The 16,160-nt window shown below is 38.6% G+C and overlaps 1 long non-coding RNA gene across 2 annotated transcripts in view; it reads right to left on the reverse strand.

Moving 5' to 3' along the window:
• Positions 1-220: 220 nt before the first annotated feature.
• Positions 221-16,160, reverse strand: part of LOC141523601 (uncharacterized) — a 40,634-nt gene continuing 24,694 nt past the window's right edge. For both annotated transcript variants that reach the window (XR_012478530.1, XR_012478529.1), the window contains 2 exons: positions 4,242-4,328; positions 221-2,490 (listed from right to left, as the gene is read on the reverse strand). This is a non-coding gene — a long non-coding RNA (uncharacterized LOC141523601). The remainder of the gene's footprint in view (positions 2,491-4,241; positions 4,329-16,160) is intronic.

Genomic DNA, 16,160 nt, shown 5'->3' on the forward strand with positions numbered 1-16,160 from the left:
AAAAGAAAAAATAAAGTGAGAAAATTATACTTCAATTTGCACTCAGAGTTCATCAGTTTTCTCTCTGGAGGTGGAGCTGAAAAGATTAATAAATGCTCCCTGTCTCTCTCTTTCTCTTTTCCTTTCTCCCCCCTTCTTTCTCTCTCCTGTTCTTTCTCCTTTCTTTCTTTTCCCTCTCCCTTTTTGCTCTCTCTAGCATACAATGACCACCACACACACACACACACCTATCTTCTCAGGTTATACTAATTCATTTTAATAGGGTCCATTAATACCATAATCCAAAAGGAGTAATAGGAAGGGAATTTCTGGCATAAAATTATAGAAGTGGCAGGGTTGATATTTTGGGAGCTTTTCCCAGGCTCTCTTCAAAATACACCTTGAGTCCCTTCTTCCTATAAGAGAGCAGTATGGTTTAGTGAGACACAGATTGGAATTGTTTTCAGCAGAGACCAGGGTTCAAATCCCACTTTGCCACTTTGTCATGGAGAAGTCACTTTAACTCAGTCTCTGCCCTGGAAAATGGGAACACTTAATAACTTCACTCTCCTGGTGTTATGAGTATCAAAGGTGATAATGGATATAGTTTTCCAGAAACCTTAAAGCCCTAAATATCTGCTATTATAGTCATTACAGTTATTATTAAGATTTGGATAAGACTATGGGCCAAAGCCCCTAGATTTGAAGAGCCAGCACCCCTGACCCATCTCCGCCTCCATGGCTAGACTTCAGTATTAGGTTCTCCCTGAAATTCTTTTCTGTTCTCGATGCCTCAACAAGGAAAACCCTCCTGCCTGGCTGCCACGAAGCCAGCACTTTTCTTTTCAAAGCTTCTGCATCTCTTTTCCCTCCTCCCCCCACCCAAAAGGAGGATGCCCCTTCTGTTGAGTACACAGCCTGTAATTTGGCTGTCAGATCCCAGCCAGCAGGTCAGTGTTGTGACTGACTGTATAAGGATCGCTCCCTTAAGGGTAATTACACTAAATTCCCCTCTGAAGGACAGCTCTCTCTGGATATAATACAAGAAAACCCGCTTCCCCCATTCACTGAAATTCATGAATTCGGCGCCTGTCACCAGCACCCCAGAAGCTAGACACTCAGCTCCTGAGTTTCAGTGCAACCATCAAGGTGAGTCTAAAGAAATGTGCCATTCCTTGACACCCCTTCCACAACTCACCCCCCCATCCTATAGTAGAAGAGGGAATAGGGAAATGAATAAATATTCTAGGATCAGGCAGAAAGGGCCTAGAAGTCACACACAAGGACATGATTCTAACCCTGGGCTTACTAATTGAGAGTTAAGGATATCTTCATGTGAGGAATCAAGAAACAAGGAGTGCAAGGTCAATTCAAGTCCTGGAATAGGACACCCCAAAAACCCAGTAGCTGCTGAGAGAGATAACTTAGAACCCTCAAAGCAATCCATGTCCTTATATCAACTCACCAAATTGAGATTAGTTTCATAGTTGTATAGATTTAGAGCTAGGAGGCACCTCAAGGAACTTTTAACCCAACCTCTTCATTTTCCAAAAGTAAAGCTCAGAGAATTGAACCAACTTCCCCGCATCATAACAGATTAAAAGTAATAGACTTCAGGTCCCTTGACTTCAAATAACCATAGTTGGCCTTGTGGAATTTTGAGATAGAAGAGACTTTAAATATCATCATGTTGAACTATCCCTTGATATTAGAGAGATGAGGAAACTGAGGTACAGAAAAGAAAATGATTTGTCCAAAGTCCGTCCTTCCTTCCTTCTTCCTTCCTTCAACAAGTATGTCCAAAATACACATGACCTACTTAGTGCTTAGCAATGTAGAGAAGTATAAGTAATATAAAATATAATCTCTACAATTAAAGAATAGACAGTCTAGTGAGGGAGCAAGATCTATGCTATGCCTCCATAAAAAGTTAAGTACAGCATAAAAGCATAAAGAGAAAAGAAAGACTGAAAGAACAACAACAAAAACAAACCAACCCCCAATTCCTCCACGAATTAGGGCAATGGGGAATATCGGACATAGGTTCCCAATTGACAGCCTAGCCCGATACTCTCCAACTTCTCCCACTGGCACTCTCTTGGGGACACCTCTTCAAGAGTCCGGAGTCACTCACCCACAACAAACAGTTAAAAGGAAGAAAGCGGGGCTGGCGATATCAATGCACTTTGATAACAATAAACTCTGCTTTTAATTTATGCTAATGTGTGGGGCTGTGGTGACAGTAAGAACTAAATTACAGAGTGGCTTTCCAGCTGGTAATTATCCCCCCATTTTTCGCTGCTCTGGAAGATGGACACACAATTATGCTCTCTTGCTGTATATTAATACGGATTCTTGACATCTTCAGCAGACCCGGAGCTGTCATCGGGCTTTTTGTCTCCTTTAATTGAAAATTAATGGTTACTGGGTTGCCACGGAAACAGAGGCCACGGACGCCAATGGCGCTCACGTCTCACCGAGGGACTGGCGGCATCAGGAGTCCGGAATGACCTTGAAAGTTAAAAGAAAAAAAAACTTAAAATAAAAAAGAGGGGGAGAGGGGAAAAAAAGAATGGTAGATGGTGAGTGGGAGATTATGTGTCAAAGGCGAGAGAGGAAAAAGAGAGAAAGGAGAGACTTAAGGAAGAAGTGGGGGATGAATCTAGGGGACCTCAGTGCCTTTTGTGTTTGAATTGTTTTTAATGTGAATAACTATCTAAGAGAATAAGGGAATTGGACTACATGATTTCTTGAAGCCCTCTTCACCTCTAAGATCTAGGATTCTAGGAAAAACCACCATGAAAAAACTAGACTGTCATTGCAGAGAAAACATACTGAAGGTAGAATGATGGGGTCTATAAGCAATGTCCAGTTGGCTTGTGTGGGCACTGGTCCAGTGGCAAAATGGGTGGTATGGGCATTAACCGGATGATGGGGTGGGGGGAGAGGAAGGTGACAGTGTAATATGAGCACTGGCCCCAATGGTGAGATGTGTTGTGCCGTCAGCATGAAGGAGGGGCTGCCTCACTCACGGGAGAGTCCTGAGAAGCTGCCACAACATTGCCATCAATTTGAAGACACAACAAAAGAACTCAAATGAGTCTGAGAAGGGGAGGGAAACAAGGAGGGAGGATTGAGGGGGAGGGCCCTGGCAAGGAGGAGTTAATGTGTTGTATTGTTTTTTTTCTCTAGAAGGATAAGAGGTAAAAAAAGAGAAAGGTCTCTGAAAAGGGTTTCTCCAAAGTAGATAAAATGGTCACTGTAGAGGACATTGGATACTTTGAGTCAATTTCCCTTAGCAGGATGTTTGCTAGAAACCTGGGAAAGACAAGTAGGATATTACGGGAGAAGAGTGACACCCTTCTTGGGGCCTTCCCACATCATTTCAGTTGTTCCACCCCAGACAACTCTCACAACCCATTGTCTTGTAGAGACCAGTTCCCTCAAACTAATTACCCCAAAATCTAATCTACCTAGACCAGTCCCCTAAAGCTAATCCATTACAGCCCACCAACCAAGAAAAAGGTTGCCTCAGATCAGGGATACTTAATCTTTTTGGTTTCACAAATCCTATGGATCCCTCTTGAAAACACTGTTGTTTTTTAATTAGAAATTAAAATAAATATTCTATTTTATTTTGAGCTTAGTGAAAATTGTTATTTTTTTCCTATCCAAATTCATGGATCTCCTGCAATCTATTCTCAGACCACTTGGGGTTTGGTAGGGATGCAGGTTAGAAACCCCTGCCTTAGATCAGTCTTCCCAAAGCCTAGTTTCCCCAGCCAACATCTGTCCCCTAAGAACACAATTCTAAAATCAGTATCCCCAGACACCAGTGTCCTCCACCAGAAAATTTCTTACATCACAACCCAGTCTTCTCTGGCTTATTGCAGGGCACTGAACAATAAACCAGAGAATAATGGGTGGAACACAATCAGGAAAGGTATGTTGACACACTTTTCTCTACACTAGCAGGAGACTAGAGATCTCCAATGAGAAGTTCTATGGAGGGTCCAAAGAACTTTGCTTAATCTTTGCACCTAAAATTCCTTTGGTGAGGTAAGAAGAAAAACTCTTTGGGGCAGGGCCTTCAATGAAGAATCCATATTTCTTCAGATAGTTCTTATTAGCTATCAGAGGGGCCAGATTCCATTTAGATGTCTCAAACTCTTTTCTGTCAAGGTCACTTCCCATCCCACAAGTAGAATCTTAGTACCTCAGAACTGGAAAGGTTACCAGAAGTCATGGAGTCCAATTCCTACCTGTACAGTAATCTTCTCTTGCAGTACCATAGACAAGTGATCCTCCATCCTCCCCTTTGAAGAGCTCTTATCCTTTCACAGTTTCACCTTGGAGAATCAAATAAAGAATGTTAGTTTTATTGTACACAACAAAACAACATTTTGGGGGAAAACTTAGCTGCCTTACTTTTTCTGTGCTCATGATGAAAATAAGCAAAAAAGATTACCAGAAGATAATTGTAATTTAGAGGCCAACATCTATTGAAGAGGATGAGGAGCAAGAGAAATGATATTAACAACTTTAAAAAGTTCTCCAAGTTTAGTCATACCTTTATTCTAATTATGTTCATTATGTAAGTGGGTATGGTAGAGGATGGGGAAAAAGCATTGGAAATATGAACAGTATCAAGAAATTAAAAAGACGGGGTGGCTAGGTGGCACAGTGGATAAAGCACTGGCCTTGGAGTCAGGAGTACCTGGGTTCAAATGCAGTCTCAGACACTTAATAATTACCTAGCTGTGTGTCCTTGGGCAAGCCACTTAACCCCGTTTGCCTTACCAAAAAAACAAACAAACAAACAACAAACAACTAAAAAAAAAAAGAAATTAAAAAGACCAAAGACTGGTGGATGTTGTGGAAATCTCATACCTATATATTATAATGTTTTATTTAAAAATTAATCAGAAATCATTGCATTTGGCAAGCACTAAAAAGTGAAAGTGATTATATCTTAATATCTTAATAGGAAAGACTAGTTACTAATGGGGGGAAAAACTTTTCAGACCAATGATTTTTTTTTTTTAGGTTTTTGCAAGGCAAATGGGATTAAGTGGCTTGCCCAAGGCCACACAGCTAGGTAATTATTAAGTGTCTGAGACCGGATTTGAACCCAGGTACTCCTGACTCCAAGGCCGGTGCTTTATCCACTGTGCCACCTAGCCACCCCCTACCAATGACTTCTTAAGGAAAAAATCAGTATTTCTGAAAAAAAAAATCAATGTAGCTCTCACCCTAAGGCAAGGCCAAAAGCTCCTAGAAGGCACATAAGCCAGTAATCACATGATCCCTTTGCCAAGCAGAGAGATGTGGCAACCAATAGCATGTTTTAGAATACAAACTTGTTTGTAAAATCATCCAAAGGAAGATGAGGCAAGATTATGAATGATATTGCCTCATATAACCCTAAGTAATAGTGGAAGAAAAAAGGAGTTTACAGGAAGCTTGTCATGAGACCCAATGAAGTCAGATCATTCTAAAAGCATCTGAAGAACAAACTGGAAACAGAATAACAAATGAAAATTGGAAAGTGTTGTGTCAAGATTTTTAGAATAAACTATTTTTCTACATCTGACACTAATGACATTTTGGATTCTACCTTCACTGAATCTTGCTTTCACTGTAGGGAAATGAAAATAGCACTAAGAAGAATAAAAACAAAAACCAGAGCACATATAAAGTACAGATTCATGATAGTAGCAAGACAGTTCTGAATTTCATAAGATAATTGATCTCATATAATTGAATCACTTCTCAAGATATCTAAAAGGGAAGCTATTGAATGATTTGGGGAAAAAAGGATGAGTTTTATTATTTTTAAAGGGCTATCAAAGAGGATATCAGTAACTACTTACCCACATGCCAAAATCTTTATGAGAATAAATTACACATATGTTGAGGGGTTCCTTGATGAAAATATAAGAAGAGAAGAGGAAAGTATTGTCAAACACTATTCTAAAGCCCATCAGCTCTTTACAGTCAGTCACACAATTGATTGAATGGTGCAGAAAATACATGATCCCACTGTGCTCATTGTTTGTTGATGGTGGGTGGGTGGGGGAGCATTTAACGAGGTCAAGCAAAATGTATCTGCAAAGGTTCTGCTTCAAAAAGATGTCTCCTTTGCATATATTAAAAGCTTATAAGACTCCCTTAAAATCTGCAACAAAAAAGTTCATTTTAGTTATTAGTTAATAATAATATTGGCATGAAAAAGCATAAAAATAGGGAGAAATGTGCTCCCCTGGGGTACTATGTGCTTGTTACTTATAAAACATGTCCAGTGCAGAGTCTAACTAGAAGTGAGATTCCCTAAACAACAGTGAAGTCCTCGAGATGATCCTATTTGTGGAATATTGTGCTGATTGAATCAAACCTTTAGGAGGCAGAACCTCCTAAATGAAATCTAACATCACTCAAAAGAGTTTGACCTAATCACCCATGCAGGAAAAATTCAATGATGAAAGATGACTGTTGTTCAAACCATGAGTGTCAGTTCGATGAACAACCCATAAAGATGGTTCATCAGTACATACCTTGGACAGACACTTCAGGTAGACAATGAATGGAGTCTAGTACTGAATAGGAGGAGAATAATAGCCCATAATTCATTTGGAAAATTGTGTAGTATTTTCAATGATCTCAAGCTTCTCTCTAAAATAAAACTCTATCTTTCAAACAGTGGTGCTATGTGACTCTGAATCATGGAACATGCTACTGAGGCATCCAAACTGTGGATCTCTCAAAGAACAATGGAAAGATGTATAATGGTCATTAGTAGTCTGGAATTAAGGAATATCATCAGTAAGATGTATGACCCGAAAAGGAGGTTGGCCAGTCATTTATCAAAACAAAGGAAAGGAGGTGGACAGGGTGAGTATGGCATTGATGCCCACATAATATAAAGAACTCAAGAGGAACATACCCTCCCCAACCCCATGTCTTGAAAGAGTAGACCTTTCATGGCAGTGATGGAGAGGACAAGGAGATGATTCTCACAGGATAGGAAATATGGATATGAATGGGAGATGAGGCTGCAGATTTGGAATTTAAGAGATATCTGAGAAATCCTCTAGTCCAATTCCTTCCTTTTACAGATGAGGAAATTGAGGCCCAGAAAGGCAAAGTAATTTGCTCATAGTCATACAGATGATAACACATAAAAAAAGTCAAACTCTGGTTCTCTGACTCAAAAATCTAGCAATCTCCCCATTGCCCCACAGATAGGTTGCTACCTGTGCCATTGGAGGGAGCACCTACATCAATGATATTACATATGCTTTAAAATATTAAAGTATATGTAATCATATTATTATTTTGGGCTTCCTTGTCAGACCATGGATTCCCCTTGTGCTAATAGTGCTAAGGCAGGCAGATGTACATCACTGGATTGGAGAGTTTAAGGAAGGAGTTTGGGAAAATAGAGACTGAAAGTAGGGTCATAGATTTATAATTGGAAGAAATCTTAGAGGAGTTAGAGTCATTTCATAGGTAAGGAAACTGAGGCTCAGAAAAGTTAATTGACTTACTGAAGGTCACACAGATAGTAGCAGAGCTGGGATTTAAACCCATGTCCTCTGACTCCAAGTCCAGTGCTCTTTCTGTTGTATCACACTGCCTTCTAGGCTCCTCAGACATTTTTTCCACTTCTCCATCTCAGCATACTTGCCTTTGGCATAATAGAAAGAACACTGACTTTGGAATTACAAAATTAGTTTCAAGTGCTATTTCTGGGATTCTATTTCCTGATTTATAGAAGAGGGGTATTAATCCCTGCCCTTGCTGCCTCATGGGATTGTGATCAGAAAGAATGGATGTTAGGGTTTTTATAACATACTTTATACACACCATCCAGATACTTACTAGTTGTGTGATTATGGGGAAGTCACTTAACTCTTTTTGCTTCAGTTTCCTCATCTGTAAAATAAGCTGAAGAAGGAAAGGGAAAACCACTCCAATATCTTTGCCTAGAAAATTCCAAGAAGTAGTCACAAAGAGTAGGATATGACTGAAAATGACTTAACAACATTAATATTTCTTATGAGAAGCTCACCCAAACTCCCATTTTAAAGAAGTACTTGCTTCCTGTCCCTCACTGACAACTTAAGTCATGCTTACCCATGAGACCAATCAACCATTTACCTTCTTACCCTCCTATGTCAATCCATTCCCTTCCTCCTCAGCCAGATCCAGCTTAAAACTTTCCCTTCTCAATTATCCTGGGTTTGTGAAATATAGCCTTGAAAGAAAACTTAGTTACCATGTTGCTAAATCTACTAATTTAACATATAAGGGAAATTAAGGTCCAATAGTGGGAGTGATGTTCAAGACCACACAGGTGAAATGATCAGAACTAGAATTTTAACAAGTTGTCACCCTATCCTCCTTCTTTCTCTTATTATTTCCTCATCTTTCTATTTAATATAAAAATATATTGATACTAATATTGATATCTTTTGTTTTCTAATGCTACCTAAGTCTTCCAACTCCAGATTTTATATTCCTACACTTCCTCATAACTTCCTTTTTGTTGTTGTTGTTTTGTTTGTTTGTTTTTGTGAAGCATGGGGTTAAGTGATTTGCCCAAGGTCACACAGCTAGTAAGTATCAAGTGCTTGAGAATAGATTTGAACCCAGGTTCTCCTGCCTTCAGGGCCTGTGCTCTATCCATGGTACCACCTAGCTGCCTCTCCCCATAGTTTCTTGATTCCTCAGAGCAGAGGTGTCAAAAGATGGATGAAAATATATTGGGAAATATTAAGATAAATAAAAATACAATAAACCTAGGTAATGTTACTATATGATTTTCTAAGTCTGTAGAGATCCTTATGTATAGTTTGGTGGCCCTGTTTCTATCTGAGTTTGACCTTACTACCTAAGAACTCATCTATTAGTATTTCATGACATTCTCTTGCCTTTGACATTGGTAAGCATTTCAAAGTCATTCTGGATATCAAGTTTTCCTTTTATGACCTTTACTCTCCTGACATTACCTGCCTGAAGATATAGCAACTTGCCTTAGTAGTTTGAATCGATCCCTGTGACTGCCCATGACTGAACGTTTCTTGAGTTATGCTAGAATGTTGCTGTGTCAGATAGTCCTAATATTAGTAGACTGGGGACTAGAGTTTGGAGATAATTTTTGTTCCAAGGGTATTTTTGTTGGAATGATGTTTAAGAATAAGTGAATCTGGTCTGTAGGTTCTCTTGTATTGCTTTGACATTGCTTTTCAACGTTCCCTTTATTTCTTGTTCTCTCTACTATAACCTATACATCAGAGGAGAAACTTCTTGAAGGTAAGGATTGTCTTCACCCATCAGACAGCTAGACTTCAGAGGTTTAATTCAACTTTTTCTATTGTATCCCCAACAATCCAGCTTTCTAGAAGAACTGGAAGGGGGAATTTACAACTTCCAGAGATATTCCAATCCACTTTTAGATGATCATAATTCTTGGGAAGTTTTTCCCTTTAATCTGTCTCTCTCTGAATTCCACTCATTGTTTTTAATGTTGCCCTCTGGGGACTTAACTAAAGTCTAATTTACTTGCATATGGAGACCCTTCAGATGAAGCTAATGACAAAGGCTGTCCTGAATACTAAGTCTTCTCTCCAGGCTGAATAGCATCCATTTCTTCATTGGATACTAGTTTAGCAAGATATTAAGTCTTCGTGTGACATGTTAATGTGGTCCCTCATCTAAAAGCTGTCATCTTTTGGTCAAACTCCAGTTAATCACTGTACTTTCAGAAATGTGAAACCCTGATCTGAACATAATGCTACAGATCTAATCAGTCTGACCAGGATAGAAAATATTTATGTATATTAGTTCTCCAGGATCTACAACATGGTTGGTTGGTTGGTTGGTTGGTTCTCTCCTTCACTGTTGAGGAAGACCAAAATGACAAAAGTAGATTAGGAAAACTTACTGTGTCCTACTGTGACTGATGAAACCAATATGAGTTTGGAATGCTCTACCATATGTTAGGCACAAGTAGTCCAGTATGGTTTCTTCTGACCCCTTTGTGAGTGTTTGCCCTATGTGATTTCTCCATAAAATAATCTTTTTGGCAAGCATACTTCTGGTTGCACTCTCTGTAGAAATGTTAGTATGCTACTCAGTTTAGCTCAAGAAAGGGCTTCAGTGTTTGGTATTTTCTACTGGGTGATCTTCAGAATCTTTCTAAGACAATTTGGAAGTTATTCAGTTTCTAACATAGCACTGGTAGACAATCCAGTTTTCACAAGCATATAGCAGTGAGGAAGCCAACACAGTGACTCTGAAGAGTTTGGTTGTTTGTCTAATACTTCTTCTCTCCCACACTTTCTTATGGAGTCTCCCTGAGTTAGCTTGAGTTAGCTCTGGCAATGCGTGTGTCAACCAATTACCTCCCTGGGAAGGACACTGCCAAGGTAGGTGAACTTGTCCACAGTACTCAAAACTTTTCCATTTGCTATAACTGATGGTTTCACATTTGAATGGTGTGGTGCTACCTGATGTAACACCTGTGTTTCCTTGTTATTATTAGGCCAAAATTAGCACAAGCAGCAGAGAATCCATCCTTAATTTGTTACATCTCAGCTTCAGAGGCTGCATTGAGTGCCCAATTATCTACAAAAAAGGAGAATTTACCATCAGTTAGCTGACCTTGAGGCTATGTTCATCCTCAGTGAAAGCATTCTATAACATGGATGAAAACGTTATGCAAAAAAGCAGGGAGCAAGGACACAGCCATTGGTGATCATAAAATCTCAAGAACATCAGCCAGAACTCAGGCAAGCATGCCATCATGAAATTGATGTCTAATACTGATAAACTTCTCCAAACAACCAAATTTTGACAAAATTTTCCATGAGCCCTCATGATAGTATCAAAGGCCTTGATCAGATCTACAAATGTATACAGACCTCAGTTCTGTTCTTGGCATTTTTCCTAGAGTTATGCGGCAGCAAACACCACATCAGCTGTTCCGTGATCCTTTCTGAAGCCACACTGGCTCTTAGGGAGGTGACCATCTTCCAACTGTATTGAGGAGGACTTTGGCAGTAATCTTATCAGCAATGATTAAAAGAAAAACACCCCTGTGACTATCACAGGACAATCTATTCCCTTTACCTTTTTACAGGTGGGTGATGGAAGTTCTTTAAATTCTTGGGGGGGGATAACTTCTTCATGCCAAAAAACTGGAAAATTTCAGTCAATTTTTGGATGAATAATGGATCTCTCCCTCTACCCTGTAGCTCTCAAATGGAATAGAATCATCCCCAAGTGCTTTGCCACTTGAAAGGAGACTAATGTCATTTAAAGCTTCTTCTTCAGTTGGAACCTCAGCTAGGGACAAATTGAGGTAAACTTGAGGTAAATGGTCAATGACTTCTGCAATGATTGATGATGTAGTGTTAAAACATTATGGGGGTGGCTAGGTGGCAAAGTAGATAGAGCACCAGCCCTGGAGTCAGGAGTACCTGAGTTCAAATTTGGCCTCAGACACTTAATAATTACCTAGCTGTGTGGCCTTGGGCAAGCCACTTAACCCCATTGCCTTGCAAAAAATCTGAAAAAAAAAACCCAAAACATTATGGAATATGAAAAATTGCTCTAAATCATTACTTATTAGAGAAATGCAAATTAAAGCATTTCTGAGGTACCACCTCACACCTCTCAGACTGGTGAATATGACCAGAAAGGACAATGATCAATGTTGGAAGGGATGTAGGAAATCTGGGACACTAATAGATTGTTGGTGGAGCTGTGAACTCATTCAACTTTTCTGGAGAACAATTTGGAATTATTCCCAAAGGGCAACAAAAATGTGCATATCCTTTGATCTAGCAATACTACTACTGGGTCCATACCCTGAAGAGATGATGAAAAAAGGGTAAAAATATCACTTGTACAAAAATATTCATAGCAGCCCTATTTGTGGTGGTAAAGAATTGGAAATTAAGTAAATGTCCTACAATTAGGGAATGGCTTAACAAACTGTGGTATATGCATGTCATGGAACACTATTGTTGTATTAGAAACCAGGAGGGATGGGAATTCAGGGAAGCCTTGAAGGATTTGCAAGAACTGATGCTGAGCAAGACGAGCAGAACCAGAAAAACATTGTACACCCTAACAGCAACATGGGGTGATGATCAACCTTGATGGACTTATTCCATCAGTGCAACAATCAGGGACAATTTTGAGGTATCTGTGATGGAGAATACCATCTGTATCCAGAGAAAGAATTGTGGAGTTTGAACAAAGACCAAAGGCAATAGCCTTTAATTTAGGGGGAGAAAAGGTTATCTTATTATGTAATTTTGCTATCTCTTATGCTTTATTTTTCTTCCTTAAGGATATGATTTCTCTCTCATCACATTCAGCTTTGATCAATGTATAGCATGGATACAATGTAAAGATTAACAGACTGCCTTCTGTGGGGGGTGGGGGTGGGGGGAGGGAAGCAAGATTAGGGGGAAAATTGTAAAACTCAAAATAAATAAAATCTTTCTAAAAAAAAACATTATTGGAGTGTTCAGCCCTTCTCTCCATGATCATGTCCCTATTGTTAATCAATGTGACTCCATCAACACTGAGCAGTTGAGATGCACCATAGGTCTTTGACCCATAAAAAGCCTTTGGGGCTTCATAAAAGCACTTTGCTTTATTACTATCTGCATAAAATTGAATTTCATTTATCTTCTTACTGAGCCAAGAAGCATCACTCTAAGCTTCACTTGTACTTTACTTTTGTTGGAATTAAATGCTGCCTTCTTAGAAATAGATGAACTATCCTGCTGGCAAACCCTGTGTTGTATCTTGTTTTTCATTTAACAGCTTCTGTTTTTTTCCCATTATTTTCATCAAAGCAGTCTTGATGTTTGCAAATGTTTTGATCCAGATGAGCTCCATTGTGGTCAATTGTGTGTTGGCTCAGTTTTCCCTCCAAGTTAGCAACAAACTGTTCCTATTCAGAGAGACATCCTGATCTCTTGATATTAATTTTTCTAGTAGTCATTTTGCCTTGGGGCCAACATGAAGGTTGAATGTGAATATTTAGCTTAGAAAGAATGAGTCTGTGATCAGTCCGGCAGTCTGCACCACACATATTGCCTTTGTCATTCTCACATCCTGTCTATTTCTTCTCCTTATGATCACATAGTCTATTAGATGCCAATGTTTGCTATGAGGGTGCATCCAAGAAGTTTTATTGCCTTCAGGTAAGTGGAAGACAATGTTGTGATGAGAAGGTCATGAGATGTAGGTAGCTGACCATTGCTGTCAGTATTTCAAATTTCATCCCTCCCAAGAACATCCTGCCATATTTGGTAATTTGAGCCTACTCTAGCTTTAAAGTCACCCAGAATTATAAGCTTGTCCTCTTTCAGCACAGTGATGATAAGGGTCTCCAAGTCTTCATAAAATTTTCCTTTGCCTTCATCAGGAGCATAGGCACTGAAGATAGTGGCATGGTATTTTCCTAAAAGTGGTGTTCTCATTGTCATGAGTCTGTTATTCATTCCTTTTGGTAGGCATTCAAACTTGTTGATTAGATTAGTTTTGATTGCAAAACCTATCCCACTTCAAGACCCTCCCTTCACTTCTCCAGAAAAATGTGTATCCAGCTCTTTTCACATAATTCATATGATTCAACAATCTAGTAGGGTAGAAGCTGTTATCAACCCCATTTTGAGATTCTATTAGTGACTTGCTCAGGATTCCAAAGTTAGTTAACTATCTGATATAGGATGCAAGTGTACCTGACTCCAGATCCACTACCCTACTCTGGTACCAGGTCCTTCCATTTTCTGTTTACCTTTCATACCTTTCTAAAGCAGTCCAAGATCCTATTAGTTTTCTTGTCATGTCACACTGAAGATTGCTACTAAAACCTTTTTTTACTCTACTATGTAACTATATCTCCTCATCCTATATTTGTAAAGTGTGATTGTTTTAACCCTCATGTAGAATTTTATATTTATCACCATTAAATTTAATCTTATTAGATTTGGTTCATTGTTCCAGCTTGTTTATTTAATTTATTCATTCACTTATTTGTTTGTTTGTTTGTTTTGGGAGCCTCATTCAATCTTCCCAGGTGATAGCAAGCCTCCTTTTGAGTTTTATGTATATATCTTCTTCCAAGTCATCGATAATAAGGTTGAACAGATTAGATAGGGGCATGGACAGAGACTTGGCTTCTCTCTTAGTAACCTCTCTCCATAGGATCATACAAAATCACTCAGGGTTGGAAGGAATTTAAGACAATCTGATCTAAACAACTCCCAAAGAAGAGTTGATCAGCTCTTTTTGTTGTTCAGCTGTTTTCAGTCTTGAAGACAAGTAGACAAGTATCATATCTCCTCTGAGTTTTTTCTTCTTCAATATAAATAACCCCAGTTCTTTCAACTGATTGACATATAGCAAGAACTTGAAGCCCTTCAAGATCCCAGTTTTTCTCCCGGGACACTCTCTACATTATCCATGGATTATCCTAAAAGGTAATGCAACAATATCTCTATATTTAGCCATGATTCAACAAATAAGTCCAAATCTACCTGCAACATACATCTTTCTATCTTCCTCTTAAGTTTATCAAGAGAGACTGAAAAATTCAAGAAATTCAAATTACATTTATAACATTCCTCTGGTCAATTGCTGCCCAGTCACAAATTGAATGGATTTGAGTCTACCCTTGATGAGCCTATGCTGACAACGTGGAAAATCTTTATTTATCTTCTAAATATTCATTAATGATCCTTTTATTAATAATCTCTAGAATTTTGCCAAGAATTAGGTCACTAAGAATCTACCCTCTGCTATAAATTTTTTTTAATTTTATTAATCCATATCCAGCCTTGTGTCCTCCTCTCTTGGTTTTGTGTGTGTGTGTGTGTGTGTGTGTGTGATTTTTTTCTTCCTAATGATCACCAAATGTGACTATATAATATCTATAAGTACTTTTGGTAATGCTGGTGGATAGAGTGCTGAGCCTAGATGCAGGAAAACTCAATTCATGAGTCCAAATCTTGTTTCAGATACTCACTAGCTTTGTGATTCTTGTCAAGTCACTTAACCCTGATTGCCTTAGTTTTCCTCTTCTGTAAAATGAGTGGGAGAAGGAAATGGCAAGCCACTCTATCTTTGCCAAGAAAACTCCAAATAGGGTCATTAAGAGTCAAACACATTTGAGCAATAATAGATGCTTCTTACTATCTCTTCTTAGCCTAAATTTCAATTCCTGTTCATCATTTTTGTTGTGTTATTTTGAGCACAAAGATCATTCTTCTTGCTAGAGAAAAAATTAGAAAACAAGTATTGAAGTAGTTCAGCCTTCTCTTTGTGGTCTATTGTTACCATTCTATTCAGTGGCCTTCTCATTTTCTTGATCTATCCCTTGTCCCAACATTCTTTACAAAAAAAAATGTCCTTTTATTGTCCTTTGCTTTCACAACCAACCTCAACTCATTCTGAGCTTTAGTGGTCCTGACTTAATTTGTACAGGATCCTGCCACTCTCTTGTATTCATCTTCATTTATCTGCCCTTTCTTTCTTCCCTTGAATGTTATTTAAAAAAGCTGAACTTGTCTATGAGTTCCTGCATATACATATAGCTGGGTCTCCTTGAATCACTCCTCCTTTTTCTCTTCATCATAATAACTTATGTTTATGTCATTAAAATTTTGTTCTTAGAGGCTTCTTAGCCCCTTTGAGCCAACTTCCTCATTAGAATGATCTATCCATTCTCTGAATGCTTTGAAATTCACTACCCCCAAAGCTAGGGTACAAGTCAAGTCAAACTACACCCTTCTTTTCTCTCAAGATCTTTACTTCTCCCAAGCTTCATTTTATTTCTTTTCAGCAATTATTGGTCATAAACAAATTCAAAAGAATATTTCCTTGGATAATTTCCTCTGCTTTTTAAATAGAATCACCATAAAGTCAATTTTGGAAGAATGAGATCTCCTACAGATGTTCAAAGTATTTAAATTCCAGTATCACTACTATATGTACTGTTCTAATTTTGTGAAATGCTTCTAGAACTCATCCTCCATACTTCCTTTCTGGCCTGGAGGGTTGTAGTATATTCACAAACAATATTATTTTCTTTTTCTTTTTACTTTGATCTCCAAATGCTCTCTACCATGTTTCTCCCATGCTGTGTATGTATTTCC

Source organism: Macrotis lagotis, chromosome 5 (genome assembly GCF_037893015.1).
Source record: "Macrotis lagotis isolate mMagLag1 chromosome 5, bilby.v1.9.chrom.fasta, whole genome shotgun sequence".
Classification (NCBI taxonomy): domain Eukaryota; kingdom Metazoa; phylum Chordata; class Mammalia; order Peramelemorphia; family Peramelidae; genus Macrotis; species Macrotis lagotis.